The following is a 25436-nucleotide window of genomic DNA, read 5'->3' on the forward strand; positions in this document are numbered from 1 at the left end:
CTTGCACAAAAGTCAACTCCAAATGGATCAAAGACCTCAATGTGAAACTGGACACTCTGAAACTATTAGAACAAAATTTTTGCAGTAACTTACAGGATATAGGGGTAGGAAAGGATTTTCTAAATCAGACAGAAGTTGCTCAGGAATTAAGGTCAGCAATCAATAAGGGGGACCTCATTAAACTAAAAAGCTTCTGTACAACAAAAGAAACAATCAAAAAAGTGAAGAGAAAACCCACAGAATGGGAAAAAAAATCTTCACTAGTGACACATCTGACAGAGGTTTAACATCCAGATTACATAAAGAACTCAAAAACAAAGAATAGAGAAACCAAATGACCCAATTAAAAGATGGGCTAAATATCTAAACAGAGAGTTCTCAAATGAAGAAATAAAGATGGCTAAGAAACATCTCAAAAAGTGTTCAACATCGTTAGTAATTAGGGAAATGCAAATCAAAACCACCCTAAGGTATCACCTTACCCCAATCAGACTGGCTAGGATCAGAGAACAAATGGTACCAAATGCTGGTGAGGATGTGGAGAAAGGGGAACACTCATTCACTGCTGGTGGGATTGAAAACTCGTGCAGCCTCTATCGAAAACTGTTGGCTGGTGGGGCTCTGCTGCGCGTTCCAGGAGACACTTGTACATCCATGTTTGTTGCTGCTCTTTTCACAATAGCTAAGAGATGGAAGCAACCTAAGTGCCCCTCAACCGATGAGTGGTTAACAAAAATGTGGTATATTTACACAGTGGAGTTCTATTCAGCAGTAAAGAAAGATGAAATCATGAAATTTGCAGGCAAATGGATGGATCTAGAAACTGTTATACTAAGTGAAGTAACCCAGACTCAGAAAAAAAATCGAATATGTTCTCCCTCATATGTGGATCCTAGAACCAAACCCTGATAAATACGTATCCAGACATAACTACAGGAATCAGTATAATCTTTCTTTTTGAAATAAGACAGTACTTACTTTGTTTTGAATTTTACAGGAGTCCACAGTTAAAAGACTTTTTTAATGTACATTTGCAACTTGCTATAAAAGATGTCTTATAAGATTTTTTAAAATTATTTTTATCTAATAAGAGACTTTGAACATTAAAATATTTGGGTTTTTTTAAGGACTGTGGGACTTTCAAGGTTGTACTGCTTTATGTTGTGATAATAACATCATATCTTGGAGACAAAAAATAGAAAGGTTGAGGTTAATAGCAGTGTGTTTTTGTCAAGTTGGCAAGGGGTCAATTGTGCTGGATACCTTTAGTTGTCAACTTGAAACACCTGGTTAAGGGAACCTCAATTGAGGAATTTTCTCCATCTGTGGCCATATCTTTGGGGTATTTTCTTGATCTTTGAATGATGTGGGAGGGCCCAGCCCAATGTAAACAGTTGAGTCCCACCCCTTGGCAGTTGGTCCTGTATTGTACAAGAAAACAGGTTGTGCATGGGCCATAGGAACAAGCCAGCAAGCAGTGTACCCTCCATAGTCTGTACTCCAAGGTTTTGCTATGAGTACTTGCCTTAGCTTTGCTTGATGATGGACTTTGCTGTAATCCAAATAAACCCTTTCCTCTTCAAGTTGATTTTGGTCAGTGTTTTTAATCACAGCAATAGAGAATCAAACTAAGATACTCCAATAATTTGTCTTTTTTTTATTGTTGTTTTGCCAGAATTTTGGCAAAGTATCTTAACCACATTAAACCTTTTACAAATGCTTCTTTAGTTAATTTTTTGAGAATAAAAATGGGAGCTGTTGGAGGGGAAGGAGTGGGCATGGATTTGATCAAAATACCTTATATTCATGTTTGACATTCTCAATGAAGTTTTTGTAAAAATTAAAAAAGAAAAAGAATTTTTCTAGTCTTAAATGGTGGTATGGTCTGAATATGAAATGTTGCCTACATTCAGGTTTTGAATAGCTGGTCCCCAGCTGATGGCACTTTACTAGGAAGTTCTAGAAAACTTAGGTGTGGGTACTTGGGAAAAATATTATTTCTAATCCCTTTCTGTCTCACTCTGTCTGCCTCTTGTCATCCACAAAGACGCTTCCCCATGCTTCAGGTTCCTTCTACCCAAGCTCATGTTGCTAAGCAACCATGGATTAAACCATTTGAAGCCATAAGCCAAAATAAATCTTAGTCTTTCAAGTTGTTCTCCCAGTTATTTTGGTCAGAGCATTATAAAGGGAATTTGTAAAGGAGAGAAAAAATTATATATATATATAAATATATAAATATATAAATATAGAAGAGGTCCAAGACACTGCAGAACTACATGGAATGAGGTAGCCTTGGTTCCATAAATGGGTGTCAGGGTTCTACTAACACAAACATTCAACATGTAATTGTGTGTTAGTCAGTTTTACGTTGATACAGCTGAAGAAGTTAAGATGCTGGGAATCAGAAATCTAGTGGAGCTTGGGTGAAAATGCACTAGCTATCCAACGTCATCCTTCTGATTGCCAGTCTGCTCTTTCAGGGGCTGATGAAAAAAGATAAACATGACCACAATCTGGCATAAAACTGAGCTAGAATAAATGGACATTATAAATTTTAATCTTTCTTTATTGTTGGCTCACTGGGCTCCGATGTTCATGAATGCTGAAACTGCTCTCACCCCAAGTCTTTCAGAACAGATCACCTTCTTGCTGGACTCTGATGCTTGCCACTTTTCTGTGACGTCAAGTGCCCACACCGTGCACAACTTTCTGTTCTTTGAAGTGGAGTCATGTTTCTCATCAAGGGTGAAAATGCTACCTCAACTCTAGGCATCATGTTCTCTTAGGGCATCATCTCAAGCAAGAAGGAAGGGGACAGTGGCAAAGAGCCTCTTCCATGTATGCTTTTCTATTAGGGCAGGTTAACCTTTCTGAGAAGTTCCTTTGCAAACTCCTTTACATATCACTAGCCAGGAGAGAGAGAGAGAGAGAGAGAGAGAGAGAGAGAGAGAGATTCCATGACTGACAAAGAAGAGCTATAATTCATCTCCTATGCTAAGATGGGGGCACGGTGTGGCCATTAACTGAATGAAGTGGTGGGGCCTGCCATGCCTCCCTTCTCACTCTCCTCTTCCCTCTTGAGGAGCAGAATTATTTTGTTTACCAGGTCCTTATATAGTGCCAGGTCTAAAAGAGACACTCAAAATATTTCTTGTTGAATTTTTTGTTTCTGTAAGTAAATACCATTGACTAGTTTTTTTTTTTTTTTTCACTTAAGGAAAGATTTATTTTGGCTGGTGGGTTCAGAGGATCTCCACTTCATCATGGTGGGGGAATTGGCAGAGTAGCTTAGTTAATGACAGTGGAAACATGTGGCAGAATTTTTTCATATCATAGAGAAGCAAGAAGTAGAGAGCCAAGATAGGCTTAGCAGTTCCAACATTGTTCAAAAGTCTAAGTTCAAAGTCTCCTCAAAACCAAAGGTACTTTTAAGGTGTGAGCCCTATGAAATGAAAACCAAGTTACAAACTTCGTACTTTACATAAGCACACAGTGACACTGAGAAAACACTCCATTGCAGAAGGGAGGAATGGAGAATAAAAAGTAAGGAATGAGATCAAAGCAAGATCAGAATTCAGGAGAGAAAACATTAAAACTTACAGCTCCATGTCTGGCAGCCAGGATACTTGATGTCTTAATGTAAGCTCCAATAAGCTTGGGCATCCCCTGCCTCTATGTCCTTCCTGTTGTAGCTCACTGTTGCCCAATTCCCTCTGGATCTCTTGCGCTATCAAGAAAACCATATAACATATCTTTATGTGTATTTATTATTATTGTGGGGGAGGAGGAGAGGGAGGTAACAGAGGAATGAGTACCCAGTGCCTATCCCTGGGCCCCCTGGGTGCAGCTCAGAGCCTGCCATATCAGACTGCGCCATGCCCATAGCCACCACTAGCATTTGCTCAGGCCTCAGGGGCCAGGGATCTTACCCCAGGTCCATAAGTGTCGGGCCACTCTGTCCCTGAGCTGCTGCACGTGGCTGCATGTTCCCCTCACCACAGCTGGCGTCTTCTGTCCCAAAGCAGCCTTGTAGTAGTCCACACTCAACAGTAGGCCCCGCCCCTTGGAGGAACTAGCCAACTGGGAGACATCCATGTAGTTTGTCTTTGGGGCTAGCTCCATTCCTTGCCTTCAGCTTTCCTTACCAGGCATTCCACGTTTCAGGCATTGCCAGCATCCTAATATCTCCACTGCATCTTAGGCTCTGCCCTCACAACTTCATGCATTACCCTACCAAGGGCTCTTTGCCCTACTGTACATGGCCTGCCCTCCCAGGCCTTGCTTGCACATTTCACTGGAAGTATCCATAATCCTGTAACCTTTGCATTCAATATGCCTCCAAAGCCAGCACCATAGGGCAATGCCAACTCCTGCCACCAGCTCAGGCAGTAGCTGGTTCCCCTTGGATCGTGGCTACAGCGACCACTGACTACCTGGGCATCTGAACCCAGTACAGCACTTCCCTAGGTGGCCCTTTTAAAACAAGGTGCCCTGGTGGCTCTCTTTTCTCAAGGGAAAGTCTTACTAATGAGTTGATGGTTTTACACTCTAGAGCATATGATGCACGAGGTCTTGCCAACTTCCTGTTGTCCTAATAAAAAGTGTTTGGCATGGCTTCTCTTGAATGGTGCTAATCTAACAACCACATTATCCATAGCTTTCAACTCCCTCTTTTTCTGGGTCAGACTGCACATTTAAAAATCCTCTGTTTGCATTTTATTCCTGGCTCTCACTGTAAACCTGGCTAAAAGCAGCCAAGCAATAACCATGTCACAGTCTGAATGTTGTGAAGCCTTGAAATTTCATCTGCCAAATTAATTGGGTAATTATTTTTGAGATCAGCCCCAAACAAATTCTCAAGGACAGGGTAAAATTTAGACAAATGTTTTTGCAGAAGGTAACACGACTGCCTCTGGTCCAATTCCCAGTGGAAGTTTGCTTTCCATCTGAAGCTTCATAATTTGACTAGTTAATTTATAAAGAATAAAGGTTTATTTATCTCATGAAAAGTCCAAAGTTAAATGGCTGTATATGTGGAGGGTCTTCATGAGGATGAGCACACTGCAGATTACCCAAGGTGCCACAGGGCATCCTGGTAAGGAAAGGGTTGCATTTAAAATTTTTTTGATTTATTCATTTTTATTTTATATGTATGGGTGTTTTCTCTGCATGTATATAAATGCACACATGTAGTGCAATGCACATGGAAGCCAGGAGTCATTGGATTCCCTGAAGGTGGAGTCATGGACAGTTGTTAGCTAGCCACTATGTGGGTGCTTGGGAACTGAACCTGGGTCCTCTGCAAGAATAGTCAGCACTGTTAATAGTCAACTACTGAGCTATCTCTCTAGCTCTGAAAGGGCTGCATCTTGAGAAAGAGTAAAAAACCAAAAATGGCTCTTTTCTTTCCGTATGTGTGTATGAAGTTTTTATTTTCAGTTTTATAAACATGGAATGTGTTGCTCAGGCTTGTCTTGAACTCTTGGGCTCAAACAGTCATTCCACCTCAATATTCTGAGTTCTGGGACTATCAGTATGTCTTAGCTGCTTGTCTTGAGACTGTGACTTAAGGAAGGAAGTGTTTATTTTAGTTTATAGTTTGAGGGGATATAATCCATCATGGTGGGGAAGTCCTGGCATCAGGAACTTGAGGCAGCTGGTCACACTGCATCTCAGTCTCAAAGAGGGTGAGATACACATGTAAAACTTGCTTTCTCCAGTCTATGCATTCCAGGACACCAGCCCATGAGTGTAGCCACCCACATCCAAGGTGGGTCTTCTCATTTCAATTAACCTAAACTAGATAGTCCCCTACAGACATGTCCAGAGGCTGAGATAATCCAGATAATACCTTCCTACATGCCCAGACTCTTGTCTCCTGAGTGATTCTACCTATAAAATTGATAATCAGTATTAACTATCACAGGTGCATGTTACAACCCCCAGCTCAAACTGGATTTTATAAATGATGTAATTTTGAGATAATGTATTAACTCATGAGCCCACGAATCCATTCACAGATTAATTCATTCAGAGAACCCCATGATGTAACCACGTCTTAAAGGTTCTACCTCATAATACTTCACGATGGAGATTAATTTCAATCCCAGTTTTATTGGGGACATTCAAACCTACCATGTTGGGGATGAATAAATCAATGGATGCATAACATAATGTTCTTCCTCTTGAAGTTTTTCTATCCTGGTTTCCTCTTTTTCTGAGTCTGGTGTGGGCAGGCATGGAGCGGTTCTTCCTGTCTGAAGATGACTCTTCCTGAACTTGGTAAGAGGGCAAGGATGAGCATGGTCTATTTTACTGTCTCACTCAGCCTTGGATGGTCATAGCACTCAGAGACCAGACAGGGCAAGTAAAGCACACGATACGCTGACAGGCAGCATGCATGGCCATGATCAACCCCTTTTTCAGCAAGACTGCAAGTCAAGATAATCTTGTCCCTTTAATCCTCTTTGAGCTGTTTCCTATGACTTTTCATGGCCCCTATTATAATGACAGCAAAGTAACAGGGATCTGTAGGCAACTGTTTAGAGAAATGTTTTGAAATGCCCAAAGTCCTTTGGAAGCATTTGTTGTCAAGCATTTAATGAAATGATTACAAGTTTCCTGCACTGAGCTCTCTGCTCAAAAGATCTAAAAACCTTTTCTAGGGATCACTTAATTGGTCTAGTTTGACTAAAGCATAGGAAAGTATTTATTTAAATAGGCGAATTCACAATTTAAACCTTTGTGTACATATACATGGTACACATGTGCATGTCGGGGGGGTGTGCATGTATGTACACAGATGTGTGGAGGCCACAGAACAATCTTGGTTGTTGCTCCTCAGGCACATTGCACCTTCTGTTTTGAGGCAAGTTCTCTCCTTGGCCTGGCACTCACCAGGTAGCCTAGGTTATCTGGTCAGTGAGCCCTAGGGATCCTCCAGCCTCCATCTCTGATCCCAGGGATTATAAACATTCTACCACACTCAGCTTTTTTTTTTTTTTTAAACTATGCCTTTCGGGAACGGAACTCAGGTACGTGTGCTTTCAAGGCAAGTTCTTTATCGACTTAGTTATCTCTCCAGCTGATTTCATTCTTATTAACCTGCGTTGTGAGGACAAGGTGAGGATTTTTGCTTTCATATTGCCAATTCCTGTGTAAAGGAGGTAGCATGGGATAGAAAGCTTGATCTAGGTTGAACCTGGTCTTGATTACTTATTAAAGTGACACAGTGAGCAAGTTGCCTAATGTCTCCCAGCCTCAGTTTCTTCATCTGTGAAGTGGAACAGTGACCTAGGCTGGTGTCTGGCAGAGAGTGAGGGCTAAGTGAAATAACTGTAACAGGCTTTATATGCTTTGAAAGACAGCTTTAGTTGTTATTTTTGAAAAGATATTGTACTATGTGTCAGCCCAATGTCAGTCTATCTGACAATAATACTTGTCAGCCTATTAGATAATACTTGTAAGGAGTCTTCTTGATTCACCCCTTGGTTCTGGACCCTCGGATTATACTGAGTGTCTGATGGAATCAAATGTTGTTTAAATGATGTTGACTGTCAGCTAGGATGCCTTGAAAACTCCCACAGAATGGACATTTCTTTATTTTTGTTGAAGTAAGTTTTTTTGGGTTAAACTGACTGATCAGGTCATACCCAAATTGATTCTATTTTGGATGGGAAACATGGCATTTGTGACCATGGAGAGCCTCTAAGACCAGAAATGGGACTCTGCCAGTGTTTACCTTTCCTACTTGCTAATAATTAGGTCTTTCAAGGAAATCATTATTTGATTTATTGTGAACATCTGCTCTCATTTCTACAAGGAGAGAATACCCACCCATGCCATCCAGATGGATCTGGCTCAGTTAAAGATGAAAGGATTTTGTAAATCCAAAGCTTACAGTTACAGGGTGAATGGGTTGCTTTTTCAATTCCTGGAAGTTCCCAGGCAAGGAACAGGAGAACAATTGGCCTTCTCTGATTAGTTCTTTCCTACTCTGAATTAAATTGAAACTAAATGTAAGAGACGATGCAGAAAAGATGTCTGCCTTGGCCTTGAAAATCTGAATAGAAGAATGTATAAGTTTGCATCCTCTGAGAAGCACACAAGATAGAATTTACTGAAGGAAACACCTGTGAAGGAAAAGAGGGAGGAAGTAAAAGGATGGGGGGAGAGTCTTCAGATCCCCATGCAGGTCTCACACCCATGGAAGGAGAAGAGGAAGGGAGGAAATTAGGTAGAAAAAGACTCAGACTTTGTTTAGTATTAGCCTGATCCAGTGGAAGTCCTTAAACCAGAATTACCTCAAAGCAGCTCCATGCTGCAGAGAGAAGCCGAGGCTACAATCTACATAGCCCTGTTTAGTCACTGGCTAGGAACACACCACTAGATACTACAGGGAACCAGTAGCTGGAACATGAACTACTTCCACAGCAGACCTGAGCAGCACAATTTCAGGTTCACACACAACTGAAAGAAAATTGCTGTTTAAAACATAGATCTTAGGCGTGGTGGTGCGCACATGCCTTCAACCCCAGCACTCGAGGGGCAGAAGCAGACAGATCTCTGAGACCTAGACCTGCCTGTTCTACATAGCAAGTTCCAGGCCAGTTGGGGCTACAGGGATATCCTGTCTCAAGATAAACAAATAATAAATAACAATAAATAAATAATAACTAAATGAGGCATAGATCTTCATGAGTCTGAAACAAACAAAACATCCCAGAACATTCATGATTGCATAGGTTTTGCACCCCACATCAACACTCCCTTCCTTTCTTCGACTTTCACTTCCTCCTGCGTTTCAGCTAGCCCAATCATGTTGAAAACCCCACCCAAGCTGGTAGAGTTCCTCATTTGATAATGAGCAAGGGGACTTCCTTTGTCATAACTTCTTAATGAGTTATGATTTACCTGCTTGGGTTTCACACATTTTATTTCTTGGGATAGGAAAAGCCACTCAAATCAGTCTGCTCTAGTTTTCACCCTTCAAACTGTACTAAAATGAACCTAGTTATTCAAAGAGTTTTGGCAAAAGGAGCTTCATAAATCATCACCATCATCATCTTTTTCTTTTCTCTTATTGTTTCTCATCAATATCTACATCTATGAGGGGAGACATTCAAGGAAGTAGTTTCAGAGAATGGGAAAATGTCGTAGGGCTAACTAAACATGAAACAGTCCTGCCTTTAACACAGGGCATGACTTGGAGAGTCACTGAGAACTTATGTGGGGTTTTGGCATTTTAATCACTGAATATGGCTGTTTATAAGACATTTGAAAAGTGCCTGAATTCTTTCTGCAGAACATAAATTGTTTTTCCCATGGAAAAATAAATTGTTCTGATGGGGAATGAGGCCAGAATGAGCCAGCTGCTCTCTGAACCTCTTCCTCTCCTTTCTGACCACACACTTGAATGGAATTTCCCTGCCATCGTTAGGTACAAGTCTGAGTCAGCCAGTATCAAGTGGGCAGAAGTGGTGAGTGTCACTCTCAAACCTGCACCATCCCTGACAGGAAATTCTCATGTTCTCTCTCATCCTTTGGCTGCTGGTTGGAGATAGAATTTAAGACTGAGCAAAGAATTTGCTCAGTTTTAAAACACAGTAGATCCACTGAGTGGTAACCAAGGTCCCTAAATAACCGTGAGAGGTAGAATGTCCTGATGGCTCATGGAGTGCTGGAAATTGAGTGAGAAGTGAGCCTTATTTAGGGAAGCCTCTGAGTCTTTAAGCAGATCATGACAGCTGTCTTTTCCAGCAGAGAAGATGTGGGAAAGTTTTGAAGAATTGTGCTGTGGGAAAGGTGATCTGGGTGGAAGAACAGTGTAATTCAATTTGACAAACTCTTCTTTGCTATTTTGAATCAAGGATTTGATCTGGGTCTTAAGACTATCAAGATGACTGAGAGGTGTTTGCCATCCCCAAGGGCTCAGAGCTACAGAAGAAAGTGAGGCATATAGACAGTAGCACGATACAACTCCATGGGGCAGCAGCAATATATGCAGGAAACAAAGGAGGCTGAGAGGTGGTAGGGCAAACTCCCTTGGGGATATAGAGCCAGGCTCTTGCAGAAGCAGTCTGAGAGAAGAGAGAGACAGGGAGAGGAAGAAGCGAAAATGATTAGGGAAGGGTCTAACACCATTTGTCATCCTTCTACAACCTTGATCATGAAGTTTTACAAAGCACGATTTTGCAACTCATTTGGGTAAACCACCACCTGACAGTTACATGTCTGTAACACCTGTCCTGAACTAACATGAAGTTCCCTGTACTGTGCTTGTCCCACTTAGTGCACATGTTTACGTGTTTCATGACAGAAATAGCAACATGTTTGATTATGAGTTATATTCTCATCCCTGCTGAACATATTTCATGATCTTTGCATATATGCTATTTACAGTTCTAGAATGTCTAAAATGATGATTGGGAAACCACATCAGCATAGCAGTGTGTAGACCTGGGTCAGTCTGTTATTTTACAGGCCACTTGTAGTTTACAGAGTGCTGCCACTCAGGTGAGATGGACTGCTTCTCTCAGCAGAGCAACCTGAAGCATATCAGGTTTTCCATTCACCTCACTTCACCCCCATGTCTCATCCTGCTTGGCTACACTGGTGTCCTTTGTTCTGTGATGAGACTCACTGTATGACATGCTTCAAAGCCTCTGCCCCATCTGCTCCTTCTGCCCAGAAAGATCTCCTCCTGGCTTCTTATGACTTGCTCATTCTCATCCTTCATGTTTCAATTCAATATCTATTATTCAAAGAGCCCTGCCCTAACTCTACACCAAGCAATGGTCTCTCCCGATGCTCTCAACTACATCATTATATTTATCTTCATTATAACATTTGTCAAAGTATAATTTTTTCTTTATTTTTTGTGTGTGTCTTTCATTTAATGTAGTGTCCAAGATGGTGGACTTTCTTGGCTCCTCTCTACTGTACTCCAGATGCCTGAAACTGTTTGTGGAACCAATGGATGGATATAGTAATTAACCTGCTATTACTCCTTTTAAGTCTTTGAGCTCCTTGGAGGGTGGGTATTTACCTCGGTTTGATGATATGGAATGGAAATACAATAGATTTTGTTCCATGGTCGGACACAAATAGGTATGTGTCCTTGGGTAAATTGCCACCACCCTGAAGCCATGTTTCCCCTGCGTTTAAGGAAGTCTACCTGCCTGAGCTGGTGGAAATAATAAGAGTGATTTTGAAAAAATGTAGGATCTGGAGCATAATGCCTGGTACATTTTAGGTGCTTAACCAATGTGACCAAATGAGTGTGTCTGAGGGAAGATGCATATAGGGCCTTTTTTTTCATATTTCCCCCAGGTGTCCCTGTACCTCTATAGAAAGCAAAGATTCAGGAAGAAGAGGTGTATGATTAAAGGATGGAACCACGGAAGCAAGTAAGTTAGCTCTAAATACTCACGGCATTTCACTGCTATATTAAACACTGCAGAAGAAGTGAGATGCCGGAGGCATGGTCCCAGTTCGCTGAGAGAGGAAACACTGCCATTGCATTAGGCAATTGAAGATTCTGATGGATGGATATGTGGGGTGGGGAACAGTATGGTCAAAGGAATGGTCACTGGATGAGAGTCGTAGTTTGGATAACATGGTAGAGTCTAGAGTAGGAGAGAACAGAATGGAGGAGGCAACTGGAAAGATGTCCTGGGATCAAACCCAGGAAGTTCCTAAATGCTGAGCTGAGGAATATAATTCTTGGTGAGTTATGGTCCAGCTAACACTAAAAAGAGAAGACAAAGAAAAAGCAAAGCAGATGTTTGTCTAAGAGTCAGTAAGAATGGAACAAACTGTAAGCGGCCTAGAATGTAGGTAGAAGAAACAGACCGAGCAAGGGTAAAGGGTGAAGAAAGATTTTTCAAAGGGGTTTCCATGGTGATTTTGAGGAGTTCCAGGAATACTGTAGTCTACAAATGGTGTAAGTGCTGTAGAGTTTGGCTGGTGCGGATCCTGAGTCCACCTTTTAGCTGTGTGGCAGTTTGTTAGAACAAGTTGTTCTGTGCCCCATCTCTTCACCATGGAAGTAGGAAGCTAGGCCAGAACTCCCATGTAGAGATTGTGGGAGTGCAAAATACGGGTCTGAAAACTTTTTCTGTAAAGGACCTGGTGGTAAATATGCTAAATGTTGAGGGTCTTCTGGTTTCTGTGTCTCCAATGCTCAGCTGCAGCAGTGCAGTGGATAATAACTGTAGACTACATGGCAGGGACTAGGAGTGGCTGACATCAGCAGGCTTACAGATGCTGAAATGTGCCTTCATATGTGTGGCGAAATATTATTGTTGATTTTTTTTCAATCATTAAAAAACCATAAAATCATTCCCAGCTCTCCAGTCACATAAAATCAAGTGGGGCGATGAATTTGCCTCATGAACCATGGCTACCAATCCTTAGAATGATGTGTACAAACATGTCATCATTAGCCACTGTGCTGGTTGCTTTTCAAATTGCCATGACAATATACCAGATAAGAAACAACTTGAGGGAGGGAGGGTTTATTTTGGTAGTCTGTCATGCTAGGCAAAGCATGGTGGCGGAAGGAGGCTGCTGGTCACATGATGTCTGTAATCATGATGTGAGAGTGAACAGGGCATGGGTCTGGCCTATAGAGCTTCAACACGCACGCTCAGTGACCTAGTTCTTTCAACAAGGCTCTACCTTCCAAAGTTTCCAGAACCTTCCCAAACCACCAGTTGGGAACCAAAGGAGCATTCCATAGTGAAACTGCATCAACTCACAGTGTAGGTAGAAATATGGAGTCTAAAGAATTCATAACAAATTTTCAGAAATAAGTTTTGCTGCTTAGATCTTCAGCCACAAGTCTGCTCCATCCAAAGGGAACAGCCACAGAAAGGCACTGGTGCCGAGTCTCTTCCTTGTCTTAGATTTCTCTCTCCTGGCCAGCTTTCTTTAAGTACTTATTTTAATGCTCTCAAAATGACAACCTACAGGAAAGCAGGATATCCTAAAAGCAGAAGAAAAGGGGAACTGAGATGAGGGGAATCCCCTCTGCAGAGAGTGCTGGTTGCCTTGACTTATGCCCCTAACACCAGGTAGGAATGAATCAGACTTTACACAAAGACATCTGAGCTTGAAAAGTGAAGGAGCTGGATGCACTTTGTCTACTTCCTCCTCTCCTCCAGCTTGGCACCTGTTTAGGGAAGAGTGTATACTTCAAGTAAAAATAGGTGTAAATCACTGTGTGAATAAAATGAATAAATATGAGCGCCAAGAAACGGTACTTAATTTGAAGCCATACCCTTCCCATAGCCTGAGGGAACGTATCGCTTACAATTGCGTATTGCATTGTTCCTTTTAAGACTTCTGAGAACAGTAAGCTCATTTGCTTTTCACAGATTTTTTTTCTTTTTATTGTGAAAAAGGTGTTTGCATGTTATACATACTTTCTCTTTCTACTTCTCATACCCCAAGGTAAATCAAAAGAAATCATGTAGTCACTGAATCACAGAAGACTTTCTCTTGTTGTTCTTCAGTTACTATTTGACTGTTTCCAGTTACTATTCATGAAGCATCCATGTTTATCTTTGGATATGTGCCTTCGACTCCATCACTAGATGGAGTTCTCGAGTGGATCTTCTCTTCCTTCATTCATACTGGCCCAATCCTTTCCCTCAGCACACAAGTTTCTCTGTTTCCTAAGGTTTTTTTTTTTTTTTTTTTTTTTTTTCCTGTCCCTCCAGTATATCTTCTCTCACTATGGACCCTGACTTGAAGCCATCACCCTTTCTGGAGGTAAAAGCTTGTTCACCCATCTCTCTGCTGTGCTGTTCTGTCAGGACAGATCCTTCCACTCAAGACCAGTGTAATTCATGTAGAGACAAGAGATGACAAAAGATACAATTTTGTAGCAACCAGACCTTTAAGTTCTTTCTTGCTTCATCCAAATGCTGGACTCATCCATTATTTAGGAGAGTTTGTGCATCACATTTGTCTGTGCAAAGGCAAGGAGACGGAGGAATGCTGGGCTTTCAGAGAGAACAGAGATGAGGTGAGGCAGGAGAAAGGGAGTACTGAAGAAATAAACGCGCCTTCAGATCCCCAGTCCGTTGTAGACTCATAAAACTACTCTACTGACATAAACTGAGCAGGCAGCAGCCTGGCAGTGTACCCAGACTTGAACAGGATGCTGCTGGTGTATCCTCTGCTGTCAACAAGGTGATCAGGGCCTTAGACTTGTTTTACAGACCTTTGGTCCTCTATGGCCTTCTATTGACTTTATTAGAACATCTTGTTACGTGGGCATTAGGGTACACCTACTGATAAGACCTGAATATTGAAACAGAGGAATTTCTAGTGTGCATGTGTACGTGTGTGCATGTGTGCATGCATGCGTGTGTGTGTGTGTGGTGTGTGTCCAGGCATTCATTATTCACCTTTCTTCTCAGTACTAAAGGCTTCTCTAGAATCTCTCCTTTATGACTCAGTGGCTTTCTAAAGGAGAAAATTAAAGAAAGTTGAACAGTAAACAATAATACCAACAACAAAATCCCATACTCCACATAAAAGAATGGCAGTGATCAGAGAACTACATTCATTTAGACATTTCCCTTGGGAGATAGTGCTTGGCTGGCTACAACTGGTTCTTGACACCTCTCTTATGTCACTGTGATTAGAGGATGAATCCCATCACCTGTCACTTCCTCTCAAGTTTTATGTGGGTTGCCTCATATATCTATCCAGCAAGCGTGCTCTGGGTTTCCATGAGGTATCAACAGTTGTGCAGTGTATCCAGGTTCATCACTGCACTGTTCACAGAGGCAAGTCCTGAAATCAGCCTAGGTGCCCATCCACGGATGAATGGATAACAAAAATGTGATGCATATACACAATGGAGTATTAGTCTGTCCTTAAGAAAAACAAAGTCATGTATTCAGGAAAATGAATAGAACTGGAGATTGTCATAAGTAACACAAATTGAACTCAGAATGACAAGTAGAATCTATACAAAAGGAAGGGGAAGTAGGAAGGTATTTGGGAAGAGGAAGAGTGGAGGGAAAGGAGAAGAAAGTGAGGGTAAATGTGGCTGATAATGGTAAATATGATCAAAGTACCTTATATACATGCCTAAAAATGTCATCATGAAACCCATTATTTTGTACAATCACTGTACATTAATAAAGAAAAGAATTACACTATGTATTAAGATGGAGCTTACAGGTAAGGATGCAGAGATTTGATTTAAGTCTCTTATATTGGGGCTTGAGAGATGGCTCAGCAGTTAAGAGCACTGGCTGCTATTGCAGAGGACCCAAGTACAGCTCCCAGCACCCACATGGTTGCTAACAACCATCTATAACTCCAATTCCAGGTGATCTGATGCCCTCTTCTGACTTCTACAGGTATTGCATGACACAGGTACATACATACATGTAGGCAAAACATGCATACACATAAAACAAAAATAAATAAAACTTTCAGAATCTTTTAAAATACCTTTATCTTGAAGATTATATATCTAACATGGTAGCCACAAACATAGATTTAAATATCAATCTATGTGGACAGTTTCATCCCTTTCCCCTCTTTTACCTTCGTTCCCCCACCCCACCCCTTCCTCCCACCAAGCCTCCATCCATTTTCATGTCATTTTGTTGTACTTTCTTTTTTGCATTGCAGCCCACTGGGTTTAGTCAGGGCTGCTCACGTGGGTGTGGAGCTGTGCACTGGGACATGAGTAACTTACCATTGGCCACATCACTAAAGACACTTACTTGCCCCATGCAGCCCTTGACTATCATTCATCCCTCTGGGTGGGGCCCCAAGAGCCCCTTCCCCATTGATGACTGACGTTTAGGGTCTTATTCTTGTCCTGGTCCTACACAGGCAATGTCAGCTGCTGTGGCCTGAGTGCCATAGCTATATTGTTCCCATTAGACAGCATTTAATGCTTCACAGCCCTCCTCCTCATCATCAGGCTTATACATTCTTTCTGTCCTCCTGTTTTAGGTTTTTTGTTGCTGTGATAAACACAAAAGCAACTTGGAGAGGAGTGGGTTTATTTTGGTTCATGGTTCCAGAGAAAGAGTTCATTTTGATAAGGAAGGCACAGTGGCAGGCAGGTATAGCAGCCAGAGCAGGAAGCTGAGAGACCACATCTCTAGCCATACAAGAAAGAAGGGAGAGAACTAATGGGAAGTGGGGGGCATTGAGGCTACGAACTCTCAAAGCCTGTGTCCAGTGATGTACTTAACTTCCTCTAGCAAGCCTCAACCTCTTAAAGGGTCCATAACCTCCCCAAATAGTACAACTAACTGGGGACCATGTGTTCAAATACTTGAACCTTTAGGGTACATTCTTTTTTTTTGTTGTTGTTTTTTGGTCTTTTTTTAGACAGGGTCTCTCTGTAGCTCCAGCTGTCCTGGAACTCACTATGTAGACCAGGCTGGCCTTGAACTCACAGAGATCCGCCTGCCTCTGCCTCCCGAGTGCTGGGATTAAAGGCATGTGCCATCACGCCCAGCCAGGGTACGTTCTTATTCAAAACTATCGCATCCCTCTTCTGCAGTGTTCTGAGCTTTGGAGAAAATGACATTTAAGACTGAGCCCACTACAATCACTTGTTCTGAGCACCTTGACTAGCCATGAGTTTCTGCCATTTAAAACAGAAACTTCTTTGATCAAGGATGAGGGCAGCAATGAGTATTTTGGAGACACCTTGACAACGTGCCCACTTACCACAAATATGCATTGTTAGTGCTGTGTGTTAGAGGAGCAGGTGGAAGTGCCAGATAATCCTGGAGCCCAGAGGAAAGTGCTTCATCTAGCCTGGCGTAAGGATGTTGGGAAGGGCCAAGGAAGACTGTCAGAGTCAACAAGAGCTGACATAGTAGTGTAATTAGCATCTTCTTTCCTTTGGTCCAGCTTTAAAAATCACAGCCTCTCAAAACTGGTACCCTCTGGCATTACTGCATCTGTCAAACTTAATTGTTTTCACTTGCTTAATTATCTGATCTTCTAAACTTCAAAGCACAGAGACTATTTCCATTCTGATCAACATGTGTCCATAGTACCATGTGTGTGTTAGGGAAGAAAATATTAGCACATGAATTTCTACCCTCTCTCTGCAAGTGTTAAGGGGAATGCTGTTGTAACTTTCAATGACTGCTTCCTGTATTCCTCACTCTGAACCAACTCTGAAGGAAAACAAGGAAATGAAAAACACAGTGGAATGTTTGGACTGTGTGGTGTCTTGAACAACAGCTGATTCTATGCCTCATGCCACAGATGGTAAATGGAAGTTGAAAGAAGTTACCTGTTAGCTAGTACAAGGTCACTCACATAATTGGTAGCAGAGAAAATGTACAAGTCACATATCTCTGAGTTCCTTCCTGTGAGCCACACATCCTAGGAAGGATTGTGAAAAGGACTTACTTCTTTTCCCTGTGTACAGAATGTGTTTGAATACTAAAGGCACCTCACCATGCAAGGAACAGAGCTTTGTTTAACAGAATATTTTATGTGCTAGGATTACATTATACAACATTCCAAACTTTTAAAGGATGCTTTCTTCAAGACTGCTTCCGGGGGGTGTGCTCCTACACACACACACACACACACACACACACACACACACACACACCACAACAATTCTTCCTCTTTCATATGATATCTCAGTGTGGCCCCAGAGGGACGTGTTGGGAACAAATGCTTGTTTCAACCTGTAATATTTCCTTGAAAAGTGAAGCTTGAAATCCTTCAGGGATCCCAGTATTCTTTCAGAATTGATTTTGACCCTGTAGAAGTACATTCTAACTAACATTCCTGCCAAATTATATTATGAAGAGTGATTGAATAGCTTAAAACCATTTTAACAAATGAATTTTCATATGAGAGGAAAAAGGAATGGTTCAGATTCTATGAATAGGGAATGATTAGTAAAGAACCTTAATTTTTTGCGACATTTATTTATCTACTTTGTGTTTGTGTGTTGAGGGATGCTTGTGTGCCACAGAACACATTTTGGAATCAGAGGACAACTTTTGAAAGTCTGTTCTTTCTTTCTACCGTATGGATCCTGGGGATCACTCTCAGGTCATCAGGTTTGGCAGGAAGGAACTTGACTTGCTGAACCATCTGTGGAACATCACTGAAACTAAGGATTAAATAGAGGACATAAGGCATTGTACAAGTAAAAAACACTGAACAAGAACGCCACCACCACCAAAAAACACCAGAGCAAAACAAAGCATAAAACTTGACTACATTATTAATAAAAGTTCATTATATATTTTTTATTATTTTTATTTTATGTGCATGAGTGTATTGCCTGCATGTGTGTAAGTGCACCCGTGTTGTGCAGTGCCCACGGAATTCAGAAGAGGGTTTCATATCCCCTGGAAATGGAGTTACAAATGGCTGTTAGTCTCCACGTGGGGGCTGAGAACCAAACCTGGGTCCTCTGGAAGAACAACAAGTGCTCTTAACCAATGTGCCATTTCTCCAGTGTCATGTTCATTATTTCTAACATGTATTATGATCCCATTGTGTATTGGTTAGTGTAAGTCCAATGTCCATAATACGCCAGTGAAGGTAAACTGATAGCCTCTCTTTGAGTAGAACAAGGGGCTGAAGTGATAGTTCAGCCAGTAAGGTGTGTGATTTGCAAACATGAGGATCTGACTTCCATCCCCAGAGACAAAAGGCTTGAAGTGGTGATGCATGCTTATAATCCTGGTGCTGGGGATGTGGAGGCAGGTGCACTCCGGGGCTCACTGGCCAGTTAGCCTAGCAAGTTCCAGACCAGTGAGAGGTCTTGTCTAAAAAACAATGTAGATGACACCTGAGGAATGACAGCTGAAATTGTCCTCTGACATCTACAGACACATGCACACATGCACTTGCATGCACTGTTCACCTGCACACGAATGCAAAAATGGGCTTGGTGACACTTGCTTGTAATTCCAGCACTTGGGATGCCGAGGCAAGCCTGAACTATGTAGTGAGCTGTCTGAAAGAAGAAACGAAGAAAAAGAATTAAGACAAAAGAGAATGAGACAAAGCTCAGAAAGCGAATGCAGTTTGCCCAGGATCCCGGTGAGGAAAGCCTAGAGTTGGAGCCCCTGCACAGGTAATCTGGTAGCAGACCCCAGGTTTGTCTTGTTTTGAAGTTTAAAGTTCTACCAAAGGACTGCACGTCCTATAGACATCCCTCTCAGTCCCCCAGTTCCACTTACATGGTGACAGACGCACACAACCATTTATACATGAGGAGTTTATCGAAGCAGTAACTGTAGCAATGGAACTTGGAGGTCGTCCTAACACTCAGCACTTAGAGATATTCTTAGAGCCCAGGCTAAAGCCAGAAAAAGGTGAGCAAGTCACAAAGAGGAAATTGGAAATCACCCTGGATCTTCAGCTTCAAATAGCTAGACATAGTATCTGGGTATCTTCTAATTTTCATTTCTGGCCAAACTCAGGGTTTCCCTGAATATATTGCTTTGTGGTCTGACTTTTCTCTGTAGATAACACCACACATTAAGTCATAGATATTCCTCCGTTATTAATTTTAACAGCTCCATAGTATTCTCTTATTAGTATATATGATGACTTGTTTAATAAACTTTCTATCATTGAACCAGTCCTCTTTGATAGTATTTTATGTGTATGAGTATATTGCTTGCATGTATGTAAGTGCACCCATATCATGTAATGTTTGTGAAGGTCAGAAGAGTATGTTAGATTCCCCTGGAACTGGAGTTATGGATGGTTGTTAGTCACCATGTGGGTTCTGGGAAGAGAATCCAGGTCCTCTGCAAGAATAGCCAGTGCTCTTAACCAAAGACATTTCTCTAGCCCCTCTTCATACATGTTTCTATCTACCTACCCATGGTAGTTACACTGTACTTGGCTGAAAATGATGTAACCACACTTTCTGTGTGAATCGGCTTCATCATGCTATGTGCCTGAAGCATGTCCTTTACTTAATTGATGATCAGTAAGTGATTGTGGGATAAATAAAGGCAGTACTATATTACCTCCAACAGTACAATATTATACATAATTCAAATACCAATTCTAACCAATTTTGACCAACAATTAAAAGACAAAAATGACAAAGAAGTGAATGTCTGTAAATAGTGTTGCAGGAAAAGAAGCAGAACATATACCTAGAATGAGGAAGAGCATTTTAACTACCCCCAAGGATGTAGGCTTGGGGGAATCAAAATCAGAAGGGTACTTTGGAGAGGTGGGTGGGGTAGATGTTTTGTTTATGTGGGCCTAGTAAGAAACTTTTTGCTGAATTTCCTTTAATATTTTAGGAAAGGCAGTAAATGAATGAATTGCATTCAGCAACCTATTTCCATCTTTGATGTGAGTTTTTGGGTAATAGGATGTAAGACAAATGTTTTCCTCATGTTAAAGGCTTCCAATATTTTCTGTATATCAGGAAGTAGTGTAATTCTTAGAACTGTGCAAGAGAAAAACACTACTATAGTCCCTCTTTTAAGTAATCGTGGCTCCACAATAATTAAATACTCAGAAGCTTGCTCATGGTCACCATAAAGAAAATATCAAGGTTAGGATTTGTGACATGTCTGTTGGGCTTCAAAGTTCATGTGGTTTACAACCATGAAGCACTAAAATTGATAGGGATTCAGAAAATATCAGCTCATTAATTAAAACTATTTAAATCCTTCTTTCAAGAGACTTAAGGCATTGTTTTTGATTTAAATCCTTCTGTCAAGAGACTTAAGGCATTGTTTTTGAACCAGTGTGCATGTTTATGAACTACCATTGGGAGGAAGAGTATGATAATTCTATCTTGGCATCCTCTTTTACCCTTTGTAGCCCATGAACTTCTGCTTATCCTGTTATTTGTAGATATTTTCTCCACAAAAGATACTTATCTATATCCCCTTAGCTTATGCACGCATCCTACCCTGGTTCTTGGAGTTTCTTGTTCAAATTTCCACTTCAGTACTTAGCACCGTGCTACCGTGTCCCCTGGAGGAAATGTCTTACCAGTCTTCATGTCTTTTGTGTTCATGTGGCAGACTATCCATCACACATGCATTTACATTTTTCTTCAATGAGCGCCTTTGTTACTCGTTTACCACAAACATTCTTCAGAAAACCCCCAAGCCCCAAAATGGGCATTGCAATTTACTGCTGCTATAGAAATGTGTAAATATAATGTCTGTGGTTACCCAACTCTTCCCGCAGAAGGGTTTCTTCCTTGAAATCAAGCAAACATTTAATTTGTCACATTCATAAAGCACTGTCATAACTTCATTGTGCTGTATTTGGTCTCATGACAGCTAGAGCATGATGCTTCCCTCCGGTCTTCTTCTTCTGTCTGCTGGGACCTCTCTAAAGAGGAATACAATATCGTATCCAAGTGGGATGGGTAAATCTTGTTGCCTCTCTGGAAAAATAATTATTAATTTTTCTTATAATCTAGAAGTTGTGATCCCTCATCAAGTTCACATTCTCCCCCTGCCCACAAATTCTCCATTTCTTGTTCCTCTCCTAGATGGTGTTTCTCTTTTTTTCTTCTCCATATCACAGATATTACGTTCTCCAACTTGTTATGTCCCAATATGGCCTTTAGCCCTTGTGTGTTTATGGCTCCAAACCCAATGTCCAAGAGTTTCCAGGATATGAACGATTCAGTGTGTCCTCATCTATGCTTTCCAAAGAGTGTGTGGGAAACCAATTAGCATATTTGGGAGGTAGATGTCCATGTCTGTCTCTAAGCTGGGGCCTACTTGGAGAGGTTTACATGGAACATGGCCATGATGACCTCAGAAAGGAGGCTGGCATGTACGTCTAAACTGATGGATAGGGCATTTATAGCACCCTACAACTCCAAGTCCTTTGTACTCCCCAAGTCCTACACAATGTACGAAACATTTCTCATGTGGATCTGCATTTCCTCTTCCATTCTTATTCTTTTGGCCATCACATACAGTGGGCTCAGAGTACCATGATGGTTTATTTGATCATCTTGATTTTGATACATCCCCCTAATCTCATAAACATTCCAGATTGCTGACCTGAAAGACATCAAACAGTCATGCCATTTCCTTAATTCAGAATCCCCAGTGGTCTCCAACTGCTTGAGAAAGAACATGTGAACTCTGTAGGAGGTTGCCATGTGATTTCTTTAGAATCAGGTCTCTTTTCTGTCCCCACTGCCCTAACTCAGTGGTTTGCTGCTCATAAGCCCACACTTTCTCAGCTCTGTTCTATCCTGGAACCTTATATAGCTGTTTTATGGTACAGATACTCTTTGACTTGCCATGGGTTATATCCAGGCAAACTAACCATAAGTTGAAAATATCACAAGAAATGCATCTACAGCATCCAACCTACTGAACAGTCACATCTACACTAGCTTCTCTGAAACTTGGTCAGAACACTGTCATCAGCCAACAGTTGGACAACCTCACTTAACACAAGTTTGTTTTATAATAAAGTATTTGGTACCTCATATCATTTATGGACTGCAGCATCTGTAGAGTATCAAATGTTTTCTCTCTTGAGCCCTCCAGATGATGATCTGGATTTGTAGCTCATTGCCATTATTGAATATTATGACACAGGATCATGCCATATATTCTTAGCCCAGTAAAAACAGCAGAATTCAAACTTCCAAGTGTAATTTCTACTTAATGCATATTGATTTCACACTGTCTTGAGTTGAAAACATCGTAAGGAACATTGCTATCAGCCGAGGCCTATCTGTACATGTGGCCACCGTGCATCTGAACTCATGGGATGGTGACTGAGTGGGCTATGAGGAGCTGTTCTGGACATTGGCATTATTCTTCTTCTGTCTTAACAAGCTCTCCTGAATGTGCTCCCTGAATCCCTAGGCACCCACAAAAAGCTATGCAAATTATAATGGAAAAAATGTTCAGCCTTTGCAGCAAAACACAGCCTCAGCAAAATGTCAGCTTATTCTAATTTTGATGAAATGAAATCAATTTAACATTGCAGCTTTGTCTCACATAACTTAGAAAAACTAATTGGCACCTTTAATTAACAAATCTGGGCAATGTTGAAAATGCTTGAAAACAGTGTTTTTAAAGTGAGTGCACAATCTTTTTGAAACTTGTTGGGATAGAAAAATTGGTATAAAAAACGAAACTGCCTTAATATTTGCAAGACTCAGTTTCACTGTCCATAAAATGGAAAGCAATTGATGTGTTAGGTGCTTTCAAACTCAGATGTTTATATTTTAGGAATAGATATAAGTTACCTCGATTCTTTTACTATTGGTTGTGCCACAATAATCAATGATCTCATTACTCCCAGTTCCTCAGTCAAGATTATATACATAATGACATAGCCCACAAAGCCAGGGTAAGAACTCACAAGGCAACGATGATGATGCTGTTGATAATGATGTCCACCAACATTTTCTGAGCATCTTATACTTACATAACACCATGCATGATGCCTAAGATAGTGAGAGCAGAGCAGGTGACAGGCTAAGGGAAGTTTAATGAACTGTCAATTAGGGGCTGGAGAGATGGCTCAGTGGCTAAGAGTGATTGCTGCTCTTCTAGAGGACCAGAGTTCAGCTCTCAGCACCCACATCAGGTGGTACACAACCACTTGTAACTCTATCCCTGGGGTACCTGACACTCTTCTGGTGTCTGTGTGTACCTGCATACATATGAACATACAGACCTGCAGACACCTACTTACATATAAACAAAATGTTTTTTGTTAATTATTTATTTAATAACCACATACTTAGAAGAAGCATTTCATCACAACAGCATTGACATATTCAATAACAATTTTCTGAGCTAAGATGTATCTTTTTCAGAACTGGCTGTAAATTTTTAGGTTTACAGTTGAATTATTACAGTTATACAATATTGCACTCAGTATAAACCCTATAAGACATAAAATTAAATGAGATTTTAACTGTGTTTCATACAGAAAAATTCAAAGAGACTGACAGTAATTGCAAGACTCTTTTGCATACAATTCGTAGGAAACGTGTTTTAACACAAAATGCTTCTATTCATTCCTTTTCACTGTAGTAAACACATTGCTAGAACTACTGTTCTTTCTCCAGGAAGCAAGCATTTAGATTCACAACTGACACATATGTATCTAAAGCATAGAGACTGACACTAATTGCAAGACACTTTTGCATACAATTCATAGGAATCAGGTTTTTTTGTAAATTTTTAATAGCCATATGATTAGAAGAAGCATTTCATTACAGCTTTAACATATTCAGTAACACACTCCAGAGCAAGAGTACAGCTCTTTCACAAGTGGGTGCAAGTTACGAGATTCACAGTTGAATTAATACAGTTATATAATATTGAACTCAGTATAAGCCCTATAAGACATAAAATTGAATGAATTTTTAACCTTTAAAAAGATCTCCATTTCATTTTACAATATATTTTTCCCTGCAGAAAGATTCATTGTTTTTGCTACTAACACTGAGATGTTGGCACATGCATCTCTAATCTGTATGCATCTGATTATTACTAGTCATAATCGGTTGCACTTGGATCCTTGGTGCCTGTGTATGTCTATGAAGTCATCAGGTGGATTTCAATGGTAATGTTTATCACCTCTACTAATTAGCACAATGTAAATTTCCATGTTTCTGCCTCAAATATAATACATTAAAAAAAATTTGTTGATTGTGTGTGTGTGTGTGTGTGTGTGTGTGTGTGTGTATCACACAGAACATCCCAAACCATCTTATTTGACTATACACCACTTCCCAGAGGGCACCCTCCCATAGCCTCCCTCCCCCCACGAGAGCCCTTATACTCTGATATCCCTGCTACTGTCTGCTATGTTGTCCGTACCCACAGCCCTTCCCCACTACTTGCCTTTCTGGTGAATCTAGTCAGCTTATCTAGAGGTCTTTGTTTTAGGAGGGTCAGCTGTTCCTCATCTAGCAATAATCAGTTGTCAATACTCCTTTAGCTAAGATTAGGGTCTGCTGTTCATTTACCCAATTCTATGCTGGGATACTATTTCAGTGTCCCTTTCGTCACCCTGGCCAACAACTCCAAAGAAGGTATCTCCTATCTGGCATTGTTGCTTGTTATGTAGCCTTTAGCTATGCATATGGACTCTTAAGAAATTACATTGACCCCTTTAATCTTTGGTTATATTTTCCTTTTGGATATTTAAAGCCATACAGTTGTCCCAGATAAACCAATTTATTTTCACTCTTAAAGTCATTTGAGGACTGTTCCTCAGGGGTCACATGGGTTTGAGAGGAGCCCCTGGCTCCTTTCTTTTACCAGTTCTGCCTATGTGAATATAAGTCAAAGGCCCTGCTCGACCATGGTTGGCTTCCCTCGGAAGCACGGAGGAAGTGATTCCTCTGTGTTGACCCTCCTCTTTGTAGACTGGACACTGGTTCAAGTCCATCTGGTGGGGTCTCCTCGGCCTCC

Source organism: Nannospalax galili, unplaced genomic scaffold, assembly GCF_000622305.1.
Source record: "Nannospalax galili isolate Female #2095 unplaced genomic scaffold, S.galili_v1.0 scaffold380, whole genome shotgun sequence".
Classification (NCBI taxonomy): domain Eukaryota; kingdom Metazoa; phylum Chordata; class Mammalia; order Rodentia; family Spalacidae; genus Nannospalax; species Nannospalax galili.